Source organism: Triturus cristatus, chromosome 12, assembly GCF_964204655.1.
Source record: "Triturus cristatus chromosome 12, aTriCri1.1, whole genome shotgun sequence".
Lineage (NCBI taxonomy): Eukaryota > Metazoa > Chordata > Amphibia > Caudata > Salamandridae > Triturus > Triturus cristatus.
The window spans coordinates 340,059,388-340,078,211 of NC_140595.1; the positions used below are offsets into that span (position 1 = coordinate 340,059,388).

General features: G+C 42.7%; 1 long non-coding RNA gene across 1 annotated transcript in view; it reads right to left on the minus strand.

Annotated features, from left to right (window-relative positions):
- LOC146775981 (uncharacterized) overlaps positions 1-16,955 on the minus strand; it is a 73,512-nt gene extending 56,557 nt beyond the window's left edge. Inside the window, exon 1 of the long non-coding RNA XR_014972138.1 lies at positions 16,857-16,955. This is a non-coding gene — a long non-coding RNA (uncharacterized LOC146775981). The remainder of the gene's footprint in view (positions 1-16,856) is intronic.
- Positions 16,956-18,824: the final 1,869 nt, after the last annotated feature.

The following is an 18,824-nucleotide window of genomic DNA, read 5'->3' on the forward strand; positions in this document are numbered from 1 at the left end:
CCTTAGGCGCTCCTTTGGCGCGGGAAAGGCGCATCCGCTGCTCGCGTCCGCTGCGCGGAGCCATCCCCGTCTAACTTTATACTTCCTGCCCGTGAGGCAGCAAGTCTAGTCCGCCGACTAGCAGGCCTGTCTCACCCAAGATGGCCGCCGTACTAGTGCGCAGCCTCCCCGCCTATCCCTCCGCTCCAAATCGGCTGAGAGGGGGGCACCCAGAAAAGCACGGCAGGAAGGTGGCAGGGGAAGAGCGGCGTGGCCACAAGAGTTGCAGCGAGGTACACAACTGCCCCCAAAAGGTGAGAAGCCGAGTCCCCCACATGAAAGAGTAAATAGAGTACAGCGAGAGATCTCTCGGCTTTTCGCCTCAGGAGAGAATAGCAGTGAGCGATTCGCAACAGTGGAACGAGAGTAAGATACATTGCAATACAATTTAAATACAATTTAAAAACCGCGCGCAAAGAAGTGCAAAAAACAATTTACTAAAGAACTCCATAAGTATAGCTCACTCCGTCAGGCATCCGCCACGGGAGTCTCGTTAGGATAGGTCTGATCGGAGCCCAAAAAGGAAGCTAACTTTATACTTCCCGCCCGTGAGGCAGCAAGCCTAGTCCGCCGACTAGCAGGCCTGCCTCACCCAAGATGGCCGCCGTACTAGTGCGCAGCCTCCCAGTCTATCCCTCCGCTCCAAATCGGCTGAGAGGGGGGCGCCCAGAAAAGCGCGGCAGGAAGGTGGCAGGGGAAGAGCGGCGCGGCCACAAGAGTTGCAGCGAGGTACACAACTGCCCCCAAAAGGTGAGAAGCCGAGTCCCCCACACGAAAGAGTAAATAGAGTACAGCGAGAGATCTCCCGGCTTTTCGCCTCAGGAGAGAATAGCAGTGATTCCTTAGTCAGATGAAGAGGAAGATGCCAATGCAATACATATTGCACCCAATTTAAGAAACACACTCACACTTAAACTCCTCAAACATGGTTTACTATCAAGAGGAGGTTTAGTGATATTCCTGATAGAGGCACACGACGATTTCCAAACAGAGGTGTTCTATTCATGGTTTACATTCCAAGCAGCAAATGCTGTAACAATAACTTTTCATTATTATATATGAAGAAGTCCCAGCAGTCTACACTCCATTTGATAAGACTGAAATTCCGCGTATCTACCAGGAACATATTTTCTTGTTTAATGGCGCCACTCAAGAAGAAGAGCAAGACTCGGTCCATTAGGAAGACCAGGAGCAACATGGCCGATATTAGCGACCTATGCACCACATCTTAACATTGGCACAATGCCAAATAATGAATTGGTTTTCCAACACAAAGAGTTGATAAAACTTTACAGAGACATGACAATTAGTCATGAGGACACTTGCGGTCCAACCAACAGTAATGACACCAAATACAGCTCCTACACAGAGCACAGCTACTTAAATTACTCCACAAACATTAACGCGGTAATGGGTAAATTACCCACAAAATGTGAACAAATTCCTTTGTGGGTAGCTCAGAAAATAACCCAGTTAGAAGCAGTATTCCCAAATACCACACCATTTGAAAAACACAGAATGTTAACAATCTGCTTGCCTATGGGGATTACACAACAGTTAGAGGATTGTACCTCTTGGGGTACAGTCTTTGCTGCCATAAATACCAGACCTCTTGGTATTCCTTCCTTAGTAGTGATACCAGATGTATTAAACAAATTCAAAATGAGTATGGAGCAGACCCTGCTCTGAACTTAGGGATGAGGTTATTAAATAACTATGACCAGATGACAGCCATAATACTAGCCAACATTAAAGTGGAAGCAGCATCAGTGGCAATCCGTCAATGCCTACTGGAGCGCTCTCCATTAATTCATGAGACCGAACTGCCCAAAATAATTGAAACTGCGTATGCAGAGTTAGGCAGGGATAGTTTGGGGGGAAAAGCTGCAAAACCTCAACTAATGGGCAGTCCCGAAAAGGACACTTCTAAGCAGACACCGACTTCTTCTAAAAAGTAGTGGGATAATAAAAAACAACAAAAGTTTAAAGACAACAGATCTCAGTCCCGAGGTAGGTCTCCTCCACAGGGGCCCCCTGAAAAGAGGTACAACCTTAGGAATAGGGATAATATTAGGAAACCTGACAGATATCAGGATACTGATACACAGTCCTCTCGTTCCTTAAAGGACTCAAAGAAAAACTCAGAGAGAGAAGGACGGTCAGAACGCAGAGAGGAGCGCACACAGTCTAGAGACAAGCAGCACGTTCAAGACTTTACTTCCAAAAAAGAAGATAAGCCAAAATCAAAACCTCAATTTAAGAAAAAGAAAGTTGCTGGTCTGAAAAAAACACATGCCCAGAATTCTGAGGACACAACTTCTGAACAGGGAATGGGCTCTGATGATGCTAGACAGTGCGGCAGAAGTAACAAAAGCTCGCCAGAACCTGAAGGAATTTCTGGTGACAGCGGACTTGAATGATTACATCACGGTGGAAACACCAGACAAAAGGGTGAGCGTCCCACATAAGTTACATGAAATAACACTGAGGATGGAGGAGGACAAGCCCAGGAAAGTAAAAGGTCTCTTTTGGAAGAACTTATCATCTGGTTATGACATCCTGTTAGCCGAACAAGATTGGCCACCAGCATTCGCAATGGAGTACCCCAGGTGAGAAAGTATAATTTTTCCTGCATTTACCAACCATGTTCCCGTTCACCTTAAACATACATATGCACGGGAGTGGGCAGTAGCCCAAGCTCCAGCATTGTACACAAATCAGGCTGGGTGGGATGAGGACTCAACCTACCACGTGATCCCGTTAAAAGTTTCACCTAATGCTCAGAGGCAATACCCAATAAAGCAAGAAGCTGAAAAACAGGTCAGGGTGATCGTAGATCAACTTGAATACCAGGGGGTCATTGAAAAATGTACTTCTCCAATGAACAATCCTTTATTTCCCATGTCTAAACCAGACAATAAATATCGTCTAGTTTTAGATTACAGGCATTTAAACTCATGCACAAAGACATTTGCTGTCCAAAATGCACATAGTGCCGCATTAATGAATAACATTGTGCAGAAAAAATACAAAACAACACTTGATATCTCAAATGGAGTTTTTTGCCAAAATATAGCACCTGAAAGCAGGTATCTGACCGCATTCTCAACGTTAGGGTCACAGCAACAAATTTGTCCACTCCCCCAAGGGTATAAGAATAGCCCCAGGGTATTTTCAGGAAGGGTAACAGTTACTTAAAAATTTGATGAAGAAGCGTTGTCCTATGTGGATGATATTTATCTAACGGACTACGCCTTAGAGAGGCACTTGACCAGGGTAAGCACCATTATCATGGGATTTGCCACTGAGGGCTACAAATGTAACTTTAGAAAATCAGAAATAGCCCACCTCAATGTCCTGTTTTGGGGATATGAGCTGTCAAGTGAAGGGAAAAGTCTAGCAGCAACCTTTTTAGAAAAGTGTGCGCTGCACCAGCCTCCAAAATCATTAAAAAATGTACTATCTATGCTGGTATTCCTAAATTTCGGCAGAACATACATTTTAGATTACGCACAAAGGGTAAAACCTTTCTACGACTTAATAAAACCTGCCAGAAATTGGACACAAGAACATATTAATATTCTTCGTTCACTTCAGGAAGACATGATAGCTTCCAAACACTTGCAAACACGCGTAAACGTATGCCACTTAGTGATCCGTATAATTGCTTGTCAATGCGGGTACACTTACTTAACCTTCAATGAAGGAGAAACAGTACCAATCGCATACAAATCACACCTGTACACAAATGCAAAAATGAGTTTCACTTCAACAGAAAAAATCCTGACAGCTGTTCAGACTGCTGTAGCAAGAGAAAGAGCACTGGCACAGGGGAAACGCATTATTGTCGTAACCCCGGTACCGGCTTTAGAAGCCGTTACAAAGGCAAGCATTCAAAATGCGAAAGCCTTGCATCCAAGATGAAAATAATGGGCTAATTCTCTTACTGCAACGGATGTTGAATACAGATTTGATCCAAGTTTAAAAACACAGGCATTCCTGCAATATGAACACGAATATCCTCTACCAAATGAAATCTTGCCTCTCAATCAGTATGAATATATTATTTATACTAACTGATCTTGGCAGCTGGCCATAGAAAGTAAGCAACAATACAGCGCAGCGTGTGCTATTGTTACAGGTCGCATTCAGGATGGAAAGTTCTATCAGAGTTGCACAAAAACGCAATCGATAGGAGACTGCATGGCACAGTTGGCAGAGTTAAAAGCACTGATACTGGCACTTGTATAAACGGATCATGAATTCCCCACACTAATCGTGTGTGATTCGTTTTACTGTGTTCAGTCATATAATGAATACCTATACAACTGGGAGCAAAACGGGTTTAAAGATGCAAAAGGTGGCACAATTAAGCATAAAATGGTATGAGAACAGGTAGCAGAGTGGAAAAACGAGCTACCAAGGACTCACGTGATACAAACACGGAGTCATCAACGTGATGGCGTTCACGTTGAAGGGAATTCATTGGCTGAGGAAGCCGCAAAGGGGGCTGTTCGCACGGCTTCTGTAGCTACACTCACTCGTTCCAAAACGAGAATAGACAGTGAGATTATGGTAGCTGTCATTGCTTCACGCAAAGGCAGCACAGCAGTACCTAAAAAAATTCCACTCAAATACTCCTACAAGTTAGAGGCAAGTAACATTCCATAGGCTCATTCCTGTAGTGGGGGATAGGGTACTACCAAATATGGATCGTAGGCATGATTTAATACTAGTAGCACACAAGAGTTTGGGCTCTGAGCACACAGGCGTTACAGCGACTATTTCTTTACTGAAACAGCGCTATTGGTGGCCAGGGTTAACTAAGCATACTAAAGACTATGTCTTGAATTGCGGCATCTGCCTGCAGATGAAAGGCTCCACTGTAGCAAAACCCATGCAGACGCCATTATTAAAATCAGAAAAACCTCTTGCATGTGTGTACTTGTACCACTGCGGTCCCTAAACAGACGGGGCTTACAAATATATCATGGTTGCAGTGGATTCCTGCTCAAGATTCCTATGGGTATGGCCTCAGCGCTCGGCTGACGCTCGAACTGTTATAAATGATTTGCGAGTCTTTATCGGCACATACGCAGTTAGCAAGTTACATTCTGACCATGGCCCTGCGTTTAGCTCTCGGGCTTACAAAGAGGCAATGAAAGGAATGGGCGTAGCATTGCAGTACTCCTCTCCGTACCATCCTGAGGGAAATTTGGTGTGGAGAGGAAAAACCAGGACTTAAAGCAATCTTTAACAGCTAGGGTATTAGGCAAAGACGGTAGTTGGGTCAAACACCTTTACGGGGTGCAGCGGGCGTGAAACAACCAGCCAAGAAACACTCTAGGGGGTGTCATTCCATATGAAGTCCCCTTTGGGACACGAATGTGGGTACCTGATATTGATTGTGAAGGCGCAGTGGCGGATGAAAAACCATTTGATATCCATGATCGTTGGCTGTTTTACAGGATCTAAATGAATCCAGGAAAAAACAAAGCAATGTCCGACTAAAGTAGACCGCCACTGCAGAAGTCAAGGCAGACATGGCAAGACCTGTCTGGATCCCAAAAGTCGGGGAACTGGTCAGAGAGAAAATTGTGGACAAAAAGGAATTTGGACCTTCATACAGAACACCTGTACCAGTCCTTGCAGTACATGGAACAAGAACTGTACTTTTGCCGCCTCTTGCCGGGAAAAAGGAGAAAAGATTTATCTCAAACGACTTAATCAAACCACATTATGTGGCCAATAATAAGCAGTAGGCCTCGTGTTCTCCACAGTAGCAGACACCCTGTCTCGCTACAATCCAAGAAGTTCAAACAGAAAGACTCATCCCGTTTGAAGAGCCACCTGTAAGGAATGAAGGACTAAGCAACAATGCTACGGAACTTGTTCCACTTGAACTAGACATTCAAATTCAAAATGAACATCAGAATAATTCACAAGTTGCAATTAGACCTAATACAGAAGTCTACATCAACATGCCTCGTCAAGAGCAAAATAACATTCCAACTAATCCTGATACAATTCCTACAATTGATCGAACTGCTTCTGGAAATTTCATGAACTTTGATATGTTTTCTTTGAATCCAAGCGAGTCGGAAACTACGCCAGCCAAAACACCATTCAAGCAACAAATAAAGAACATTCTTCACTTTCTAAAAAAGACATACCTGGTATCGCCTTGGATTGAACTCTGGGTAATTTCTGGGATATTGTTTTTTCTTTTCTGGCTTGGCTTAGTACTAACTTTTAGTATGCTTATTAATGGATGCTGTCTTCAACAAAGCCCCATAGCCCAAAAGGTCAACATACTACTGAAGCCACATCCATCATCAGATTGTGAGCAAAGAAACTTGTCATCAGTGAACTTTACAGCAGTTCCTATACCGGATGGTATAGTATGGGGCAAGGACGATTTTAACATATTCGGCCCGACAGAACTTTTAAAAATTAATCATATATTTAAAATTTCATTAATTGATATCATTACCTCAAGTACATTTTCTGATGATTGGGACTCTGAAACAGTTAATAACATGTTGTCTGATTTAGAGAAAACTGCTGCATTTTCTAATAATGAAATGTTAGGGGGTTCTTCAGATTATGACACATTGTACTGTTACCAACATTATGGTCATCATTTCCTGCACAAATCCATGCCACCTAGGAATGTTTTTGAGTACCATCAGTGAGAACATTGCCCAACACCACCAAAAAGAAGTTCACAAATGTTTGCAAAGAAATGTTCATACTTTTCAGGGTTTAATACCACAGATCCCGCCTCATATTACTATAAGGTTGCACCAACATCAGCACTGAAAATGATGTTGACAAACACTAAACAGATTTACTCTGCTTCCTTTTTGGCCCAATTGTCTGAACAGGGTATCGACCTATGGAAAGACAAAATTGACTTAAAATCAGTTTGGGGTTCGAGGGTACAAAGGGACTATTTAGAGCATGCCTCATTCCAAAGCAGATGATCTTTTTAAATGATACTGTGCAACAGACATCCTGTCTTGGACTAGCCAAGAACAAGGACCCGAACACTCCTAAGTTTCCAACACCAACACAGGGCTGGCAGATTTCAACTACAGAAGAAGGGGCAAAGTGGATGACATCTTAAAGTACAATAGAAGAGGCCCAAATTGCAAACAGTGGGTGGTTTGGTTTTTAGACACGAATAGCTGTCACAAGCGATTCCTGAACACCACCGAGGGACTCAGTATCCATAGGCCAGACCCTTGTTATGTACAGAGAGAACATCCAGGGGTAGTGACATCCTATAGTCTTGGAAAGTTGTGCCTCAATTGGCTAGAAACCTCAATACTTGCAGAAGTGAAATAACACTTATCTTTACTCTCACATGACATGGATCTTAGGGACTTTTTACTAGGACCCAGGAAAACACGTCATAAACGTTTCATATATGCAGGCATTTATGCTATTTATGAAATCTAGAAGATTTCCCAACAAGAAGCCGCAGAGAGAATACAGGAAATAGACCGTATAAACTTAGAAAAAGCTTTAGCTGTGGTAGATAGTGGGTTAACAACTTTGACCTCCAGGATATATTCATTGGGCAACATTGTATCTTCTGCTATCGACATACTGGAACAGGATTTAGCCATATCACAACACGGCCAATCTCAGTTCCATTCTATTATGTTACTAAGCTGGACGCTGCAATCTTTGCGTGCATGCTTTGTGCCTTGGCTTTTTATAAACAGTACGTCTCTGTTTTCTGAATACAATCTAACAGATACACAGATAGAAATGGCACAAAGGGAAGCTAAATGTACAATGCTGCGTATTGAAAAACTGGACAAGGTACCATTCACAGTGGCAGAATCACCATCAACAGAATGGCTAATTCACAGCCATAGCCTCTCCCGGTCAGGACCTTCCAGTTTCAGTATTGTCTTGAGCAAAGGCAGGCAGGCAGATATGAAAAATTGGGTAAAGAAAACATTAAGGAATCCTGGGAATTACCATATAGATTTTGATGCCGGAGTGGGGATCGAGAAGTGTTTCTAAGTGGTACGAACTGCAAGAACTTTTTGAGCAGTTCTCTAATGTGCCAGGTCATTACGTTGCACGGGGCTTGTAATTGGTCAATAGCAAACTTGTCCTGCCACATGAAAGGAGCCCCAGCTGCCGTGATTAAACCGGTGCTCGAGTTGCTTTCGAATGGGAGTTACTTGATGCTGAATGATCAAGGTTGCTGTGGCATTCTTCCGGGCATCGTCTATCTGGTCACCGTGAACTCCAGGGTTACTTGCTGTATGCAAGTATGGTTTCCCCCAACAAGTACAGTCAGGGAGGCGCCTTTGTGGCATTCGTTAAACATATCTTCTATCAAATTTGACACTTTGAGCAGAATGAAAGCCAAGGTTTTACAACAAACTGTACCCTCAACCTCCACTCGAGAGACCTTTGATCTTCAAGTTGCAAGGACCTCGACCGAGATACAGGCACTTATTCGTACAAACTGCCCCTTTCATTTCGTAGAAATGGTGGCTCATATCTTTAACATGTCTGATACGAGTGGTATTGTACGCCTATTTAAGACCATAGGGTCAGGTTTTCTAAGCACCTTCCAAACAGTCCTCGGAGTTATCCCAAATTTTATACACTCCGTATTTGGAAGCATCTTTGGAGGTTTAACTCTGATACTGCTTTTATAGCTGGAATCTTGATCGCCATTTACCTGATACGCAATGGACGGCCCAATCCGAACGAAATGGTGAAAGCTATTCTGGAAGGTAGATACCGTGAGTGCATGGTACAACATCTGGGCGTGCCTCGCCTACGAGAACTGAGTGCTTCTTGGTTCTTATAGTTTAGACCAGTCATGATGGACTGCATCTTACCTGTTCTTCGATGCCTGTTTTGCGGTGAAGAATGCGTGTTGGACATATGTCTGACACTCGAGTCGGAGAAACCTGCGGACTTGAACACAAGGCTGGAACCACTGAGGTCCCATGCTCAGATGTGACCCCAGCATATTCCTATCCTGACAAATGCATTTCTTGAAAATTCGCAGGTGCCTTTTGCTACAACTGGGGTGAGAATCAGCTCAGCCACCACTAGCGCGGACACCAGCACAAGCCCTACAACTAGCACTACAGGCACAGAGGTATCTACTACAGCACCGGCTGCCAATATACAACCTATGGACAGTACTGAATATCATCTGTGCTCCATCAATGTACTGTGTGAAATAATACAATTTCTGTCCCCTACAGCAAGTGACTGTTATGTTGGGTCTACCAGCCAGGACACTTAATCTTCAATTGACTCATCGTGTGCTGGGAAAGAATTCAGAGTTTCCTTTTTCATTTCGATTCTGATTAAATTTGGAACATTCCCTACTAAAGTGACACTATCGCTAGAGAAAGCATGGCCTTCTAAAACGCTTGTAAGAGTTTTAAATTCTAGAAATGAACTCAGTTAGACCTTTAGCTTTAGTACAAATTCAAATACTGACTCTACACATTTTTTTTCCCTTTTTAGAAATGTTTTTAATATGCTTTTAATTTGTAAATGTTTTTATGTGGCTCACTGACAATTATATACGCTACCACCTAGCATGAATTAGTAGTTTGCTGTCGATGTTTATTAATGTTGACTATTCATAAGAGGAGTGGATGCAATGTTTCATATAGATGCCCTAATATAGGCATGGTTTGAGATGCCCTAATATAGGCATTATCTTTCACCTACATTAGTACCCTATTCTCCACAATAACGGGCGCTGAGGGTCGAACCTTATCTAGACTGTGGTTTGGGTACAGAAGCAGGGTTTTTCCTGAACATTGGCCTCCTATACCATCTTTGATGTGCTCATCCAGTATGATTAAATATTCATAAGAGTTCTAGGAAACCAGGCAGGGGCTAGAATCCACCTACATAAACATCCACATAAACGGTTAATCCCATACGTCATCGTCATACCCAACAATGGCTAACACAAGACACAAGTGACAAAGAGACTCTATACTTTTCTGTATAAATACAGCACCTCTTGCTATCAGTAGTTAGAGGGAACCAAGACTTCCAGGCCGATACACTGACCAGAGACGCTGAGGCTCCTGCATGCAGTTGCTCCAGCTGACAGTGGTCTAATCATCCCTTGCGGGGTGTCCAACTCGAGACCACGACGAGGTCCCACACTCTCATTATTCAGGTAATGGGGTAGGACTAAATCCTAGTGGGATTCTTGTCTTCTTTCGCACCCACTCACATGCTAGGTACACTAAGGTACATCTAGACAGACATCGTAGGAGTATGCACTTTATTTTATAAATGCATTTTATATTCATGTATATGTTCATGGCTATAGCAAAATGGTAGAACTGTACTATCCCTTTTTATTCATTGTACTGCTGATCATATATCTCTGCTACTGTTTAACAGTTGTCGCACCACATATATTTTACACTAGAAGAATATCTGTACAATAAATTCTTATGGTAAACACGCTTGACAGTTTTTTCTGTGTAATTATCTGAGACCAAATGAGCAAGCACGAGTGACTGAGCGAAAAGTAGTACATTGTTTCCATGAGTCCGAGGAATCAGGGTTGTCGTGTTCTGAGGTTGCCAAAAATGAATCTATCTGATAAAAAGGAAATTCTAGTGGCACTGTGAGCTAGCTAATGCAAACAGGCTAACATACGCGGTGGGGGTGCTCAGAATCACTCTGCCACCAGGCCCACAGTGTATGTTATCCAAAAGCACAGGTCCTGCAGGGGTACTATAGGAACTACACTACACTTGCTGCTCTATCGAAATTTGGTTGCATCCACCTTTAGCGCTATCACTCCATATTATGTGTCACTGGATATTGCAAAGCAGCACGGTACCTTTATGTACGCTCTGACCAGCAGATTATCAGTCACCAATATGTAAATTTCTTTGCAATGCTTTAGTTGTTTTCAACTTCTTTACAGTGGCTGGAGTCGTGCTTTGACTCCGCATGCATTAAGCATCGGTTCCGTACTTCCACTGAAACATGTAGCACGCACAACCAGTTTGTTTGGATCATGGCAAACTCTGTAGGAGAGCACTGTTGATCTTCTGCTTACTTATCCCCTAATGCATCTCCAGTTGTAGCCAGCCTGGGTATCTGTCAATGACTATGCCACACACCGAGCTTAGTATTACACATCTTTATTCATCTGCATGCAGCTGCAAACTCAACATTCTAAACCAGTCTTCATTGCATTTCACTATAACGCTTTCTTTACAATTCTACGGAGTCTATAAGGAGCTAAAAGGGTTCAATAATTTCAAATTCGCAAGACAGTACAGGAAATACCTAACTAAAAAAGTTTAAAGGTCTAGGCAGTGAAATTAAACATGAATGAGGCTGGCAAGCAGCTATAAACATGGGGATGTTAGGGAAAAGTCTATGTGCAATGTACAAAGGGGAAAGGAATTGAAACAAAAGTCAAACTCCCAAATAAAAAAGTCCCAACATAAGTCCAAATATCCTAAATCAAACTAAATATAAAATAAAAGTCCAAAATTGTCAAGAGGGAAGATTAAGCCAACCCTCAACCCAGATAACATCTCCTCTTTGTCCTAGGCAATCCTGAACATCAGAGGAAAGGGGCACCTCTAATGACACAGAGATAGTAGTTGGAGGGGCAGGAACCAGCAAAACTTGAGTACTGCAAAACAGTGGATGATTAGAAGGTGCAGTGATGGTAGACAGACAGGGCTGATGGTAAGTTAGTGAGGGGTGACTGATTAAAATGTTGGAAGACAGTTCAGCAGTCCGAAAACAAGAAGTATGTTAGTTCATGTTACTGTATGTATTGGTATCTTGCAGAGCATTGAGTTCAGTAACAAAGTTTACACATTCTATCTAAGCACTCTGCAAGATGGCCTACTGCTCAGCCTCCAACCACTTGATGACCCCTGGATTTCCTTACAACACACACATGCATGGGACTGTGGAGGGAAGACATAAGAGGGCTCAGGTATGTTGGGATGAATTGCATTCGTAGCTATCATTGTTCTGAATGGAGTGGTGATGAGAGAGGCAGCCTCCTTCTGCGGTGTGTGCATGGGACTTTATCAATTGTGCTAGGGAGTGGCTCTTCAAACACCAGAAGTTTGTTCTTGTCACGAAAACCAACTCGTTTTGGCATTCCGTGTGAAGGGTTATCACACCCTCTGTTGTGACTGTGGCCTTCACTTGGTGTCTCTGGGATTTTTACTGTGTTAGCATGTGGGTGGGAACACTCAATGGTGCTGGGGACTGTAAGAGAGTAGGATCTGCTTCTTATAGTTACCCCCACTTTTTGCTGATGTTTCACTGTTTTTCGACTTTAGTCTGGCTGGGGCCCTGCTAATCAGGACCCCAGCCTAGCTGCTTCCTCTCTAAAATGATTCCCAGTACTTTAGGTACACTCCAGATTGGATTCTGGGTTACCCTTATAAGTCCCTAGTATATGGAATACTATGTACCCAGGGCATAGGTACCCCAGAAGTCTACCAGGGGGTGCAGCATGTATTATGCCACCCCTGGGAAGTCTTCCAAAATAACACCACATGACTACTACTGCAGCCTGGGTAAGGTGGTGCATGCACCCCTTACTGAGATATAGGTTCACTATATCTCTCAATATCACTGCACATATAAACCTATCAGTCACCCCTTTGGCAGGCTTTACAAATCCTGAAGGCAGGGTGCTGGGTTTTATGTGAGAGGGTGCCCATGCATGAGCAGAGCCCCTCTGCAGCCTTCGACACCTTTATTCCGGGGTTGTTTGTGATGCAGCCAAACCATATACTCTTAAGTGCATTATAACCAAACGGTAAATGCTAACTTTGGGATGGCTGCACGGAAACATGTCATGTTTGGTGTCAAACACCTTGGAATCATACCCCCACACCAGTAACTGGTGTGGGAGACATGACAGCACCGGTATACCCGGTGCCAGCTAACAGAGCCCTGGCATCACAAAATGGATGCTGCCAGCCACAAACACGAGTCTGCCCTCCTGCTGCTGGACGAAACTCCGGCAGGGGAGGCCTGGACAATAGGTTTCCCGTCACAGTGAGGTGTCACCGCCTCCCAGACAGGCTTTAGTGTATTGGGGCTGGGTGGGTGCACTCCAAGAGTGCTTTGAAGTTCAGCACTAGGGGCACATTTGGTGTACCTGTGCATAGTCCAGAGCCCCTGCTCTGGCGCGAAACTGGACAAAGGAAATGGGTGTAACCACCCCTCTTTCCTGACCCTCCCATAGGTGGGTCCCCAGAGTATGTCCAACGCCTTCCTTGGGTATAAAGAAGGAACCCCTGACTACAGGACTTTAGATTACACCTGGACGAAACTCTGATACTGAATCCTGGAACTTCGACAATCTACATGAAACTAGATGACTGAAGAATCTCCCTTGGAGTAAAGGAGTTACTCCCTTGCAAGGCAGGCACCAAAGACGCATCTGTCCAGTTTGTATCTCCGAAGCTCCCGCCGGAATCCGAAGAATTTTGCAACACAGGAGGTGGGTTTCCGTGGTATCTGAGGTCGATCTGTGCACTCAACAATTCTGAGGCCTGTATCCCTCATGGAAGACTGTATAACCCGAACCTCCGGACACCGCGACCATTTGCAGAAACATCAGCTTTCCATTGACTCCTGCAGTATTTGCACCGAAGATTGCCCGCTTACACTCCACAAGTGTTCCGTGAGCTGGCCCTTTGTGTTTTCTCTCGAGGTCCCTTCTCGATCCCAAGTCCATCCACTGGTGGGTCTCTGTAAAGGCAACTTTACTTCTAATTGGGCTTACCTGGTTGCTCCAGATGTGCCCTGACTCTCCATCACTAGGGGAGTCCCCAGGACCCTGCTGGTCCACACCAAAGCATCTTTTCTCTTCCTGCGTGGGTTGCTGTTGCCAAGGCTTGTTGGGTCCAATATGGGCAACGACACCGCAGCACTCGACATCCTTTGTGGGAAAGCTCGAATCCAGCTCCTGGTCATCGTCGATGCCTCCTGTTCCTCGTGGCTGCAGAGTCAGGCTTCACCTCTTCGCACCTGAAACACCCGACATCGGTGGGCATACGTCTATCGTGCCCCTGGTCACTGGCAAGTGACCCAAACTCTGTCCCCTCTGCTTTCAGGTTCTTATGATCTTCGATCCAGGCTTGGATCACACCGGACACTTCTCTCCTTCCCGGCAGCAGCACTTTGCTGCAGATCGCCATAGAAATCAACGACGATTCCCGACACCATTTGACACCTATGCACCCGGCTTCCCTGGGTAAGGTAACTCGAGTACTCCGGTGCTCCCATGGGTGCTGGCCCTAGAACCCCCTAAGTCTAAAGGGGTTTGCTCAAAGTCCTCTCTTAAGTGTCCTTAACTTCTAGAATGCCAATCACTACTTTCCCATAGAATAGTACGGGGCTCGCGCCTTTGTTCTTACACTGCACGCGTCCCCCGTGGGTCTCCTGTGTCACTACCTTGGGTGGTTCCTTGAGGTCCTATCAATTCTTCGAGCTCTAGGCACTGTGTATAGTCAAGTCGTGGCTCATATACCACTTTCTTAATATATGGTTTGGTCCTCCCCTAGGGCCCATTGTATATTGTGCTATTTACTGTCGTTTTAGAACTGTATTATTGTGTGCCTTGCTCTCTAACTTCATAAAGAGGTTAGTAGAGAGTGTTTAGGAATAAATACATATATTGTATATATATACCTTGTGTGGTTCTCCTTTCATTTAGTAATTCAAGAGGTTATAATCTGGTAAACCAAGCTACTTTACACTCCTTCAAGACTTAGCCTGAAGGCTGCTCTCCATAGCTACTACTAGGATAGCTTTCAATAAAGGTTGTCTTTAAAGCCATCATTAATAAGGGTTGTTTGGACTGGTGCAAGGTGCTCATTATAACTAGTGGACAGCATATACCAGGCCAACTTCTCACAGGGACTTTGACTATACCTCCATCGAGGTATCATCCTAGGTTCACCTTAAAGTTGAGGTCAATCTTTTGATAGGTCCTGTGTTCTGTATTATCCTACTTGATCTTGACTACCATTGTAGAGGATTAGGTAGAGAGTAAAATATTCATTAGTGCATTTGTTCGCTTCTTTAAGTACATCAAAGATCATGTAGCGAATTGTACTTTGTTCTTGAGATAGATTCCCAAAAACACGCTCTTCACTCCCCTGACCCATGCAGTGATGGATTTATGACCTGCCCATTGTCAAGACAACTTTGGTCAATAATGGAGCAGTCATAGCTTGTGTTGCTCTCCCCCTCACATAACCATGCACAATATTTCACAAATTTAAAAAGTTATGTTGGCAAATGAGATGCCATCACTTACTGAAGCCACGCCATATTACAATACTATGATAAAGGCAAAAAGGAATATAGGTCTTACTGAGGATGCATACAATGTACCAGGCAGGAGTGGTATACCAGTTTTGTCCAAATGCAACGGTTGCTAAATAGAGATGTACATGTTTTGAATAAAACAATTTCTAAGATATGTGTGTAGTTTCCACATTATCTGAATTATTCACATGCCAAATAATGAGTGCGTGTGAATATTGTCTAAACTGACATCTGAAACTTGAGCAGTCTTCTTATTTGACTTTTCACAACATGAAGGCAAAGGACTATCATAAGGTTGCAGTGCACAATGACATGGTAACACTGTTCCAGTGAGTATCTATTATGTTAAAACCAGCATCCTGCATGCCCAAAATGTATTGGAAAGCATCCAAACATTATGCCACCACATAAATATGGAGATTACAATCCTATTTAAAGAATACATGCAATGACATATTATGAAATCTACAGGAATGGAACTGGAAAAAATATAAATATTACTTTAAGCCATTCAGCTGGTAGCAATGAATATAGGGACATGTAGGACCCTTCTCTGTAGCTGGCTTAGACAGGGATTCTTGATTTGATGTTTATCTGGACCATTCAAGGATGCACTAGGCCTAGATCTGAGTCTTAAACTGTAAGTTCTACCCAAAATTTGGACACTCCCAAAAACTCCATATGGTAGGCCTGTCTGAAGTGCAACACCTGAAAATATCCTCCTAGATGGCCAGGCAGGCATTCTTTGTCATCAGGTATCTATCTCACAATGAAGCGCTGGATATTTCTGGAGGATCCCTTTCCCAATCACCTCAACATCCCTTCTGAGGTGAGGTTGGGGGATCTTTTGACTTAGTCCTCATCCTTTTTGGGAGCACTGCAATTAAAGTCAACAGCAGCATGGAAGTGTATTGTGATCTCTTTGAAGGATGTTTTAGGAATGGTTGTTTTCTGTACTCCTTCTGTAAACTTTTCTGATTGCCAAGGCTAGAATAGAATTACACCTGCGCTACATAGACCTTAGTAGCAAAGATATAAAAACTTTAAAAAAGTGAGAGAGTAAAGGGGACATGACTGGAGTCAAGGGTGTCACCCTAAGCTGCCACACATAAGTAACAGGTTGAAAATTCATTTATTTTAGATATTTCATTCTAAGGCATTTAGGTATATTTGTACATATGTGTAGTGTAAATTTAAGAACACAAGTAATGGGTGATAATATTGTGTATGTAGATTGGAAATGTTAGCAATATCTCACACTGCTTTTTATGATTTAATAAAAACTTTACTTTTTGTTATTTGGTTCTGAAACAAAAGTATAAAAAAATGAGTATATGAGCTATTTGCAACAATACACAGTTTATCCATACGTCACGTGATAGAATTTACAAAAATGAAATGGATAACTATAAAGATCCAGGACAGTCTGAATCCAATGTCAACCCCAATCTCCCATTTACCTGGACTTTTGCCAGTGGTGCTACGGTCATTGTTTTAGAAGACCCGGAGACATTCCCAACTACCATGCGAAAGTCAAAGTTCTGGAAACCAGCAGCTGTAGAGGAAGGAAGCAAACAGTTATTACAGCAACAAAATGCCTAAGTGAACAGTTATTGACAGAACCAAAGGGAAGGGTATGGGAGAACAAAACGTACATGAAGGAAGAAAAAGCAATGTGGCGAACTGGACCAATATCAAATAAAACTTGCAAAAGGCACAACTGCCAGGCACGGTCTAAATGGTATACATGCCTTCTTATGCAGGTATCTCAATTTTAACCCAGAAATAAAGGTCACATTTCGAGATTCACTTGCCTATAACCACTAGACCTCTAACCTACATATAAGGCACAGTCTTGCCTAATTTCTCAATTTCCAAATTTGATTCCTCACGCAACAATATGACCCTTTTTACTCCTGACAATAATGTACAACAGTGATTGATATGCAGGATAAGAATTCAGTTAGGAGTGTCATAAATTCCCAAGATAAATGTTTGCATCAACTGAGTCCCACATTTGGAATGTTTTCATCTAAGGGCCATCTCTAATCCAAACAAATCTTAAAATTGAGGCTACTGAAAAAGGGAGCTACATAGTGGATTTCAGGGCTCGCAAGCCACTGTTTCCATTCAGACTATATGCAGTAGAAGTTTGAAAATGATTGTGCCATCTAGATTCAATATTTAAAAAGGAACTTGGTGCAAATGGCTTTGGAATAAGGGCAGTAAGTGCTTGCCCACAGTCACCCAGTTATACAGCTGTCATTCAGGTAATGACCAACTTTCATCAAAAAAGCTAACTGGAAAAATTAATATGTTTTATAACTTTCAAATACAATTTAAGATAGCTGAACATACCTTTGAGAAATTATCATTAAGTGTGCATTGGGGAGGATTATGATTTTAAGAATATTGATGTGGCCATCTAAAGACACAGTATGTGTCTCCCCTCATCAACAGCTTTTAGAACTGTGGAGAAGTTGCGGATATAGTTAGGTTTAACTCTCTTAAAGTAGTCAAAGAAATGTAAAGTGTTTCTTCCCCAAGGCAGGCAATAGGCAATTAGGGGTTTCCTATATTCTGATGATTTAGTCTCCCTTTAATAAGTGCACTCTATAATTCATCAACATTTAAATGAAATGAGTAGCTATTGCCTCGGTAAACAGCTGAAATAACCTGGAAAACTGTGAGTGTTTGCTGAGGGCAATAAATTCAAGCAAATAACCAGCTATACATTTCTTGCAACCATATTCATTCCAAACCTCCACTGGAATTTTTCTTTATTTGTTTCACAAATATCTTTTCCAGTACATGCTTACTTCGCCTCTCTAGGCACGATGGTAATTTATACATTGAAACATTACTGAAGGCATGCAATGGCAAGACCATTGCTCTTGCTTTATTTGGATGTATAGATTTGAGTCTTTCTCAAGTTCTCTCTTTTGAATATCTAAGAGGTGTTTGGGAATCTACTTAGGGATACTTTCTAGTGCCATGATCTATGATCAAGGCCTTGAAGGTGGAGATGTGACTTTCATCTATAACTAACATTACTTTGCTGAGGTGTTTTCATACATTCAATTACTCTGAGATTGAGATGACAACTATTTCCAACGCTGTCTGATGTTTTTGGAAAGATAGGACGCAAGTGTGGTGGATTGAAATCAAACAATCCATTGAAAAATACAGTTCCAGCTTCGATAATGAGAGCTCTTTTTCAAATGAATATTCTCTGTAATTTAAAATATTGTGTATGCAAGTGGCTCTCACCCATATATTATAGGTACCTCCTTTTAAGTATTGATGATCTCTTTCTGATGCTAGGTGGTCAAATTAATCATCAAGAATATGAATGGGTTTCAAAAAATTAATGTTTTTATTTTAAACTAGTATTGAGCAAACAGTATTTGCTTTTGCTATCAAAAAGT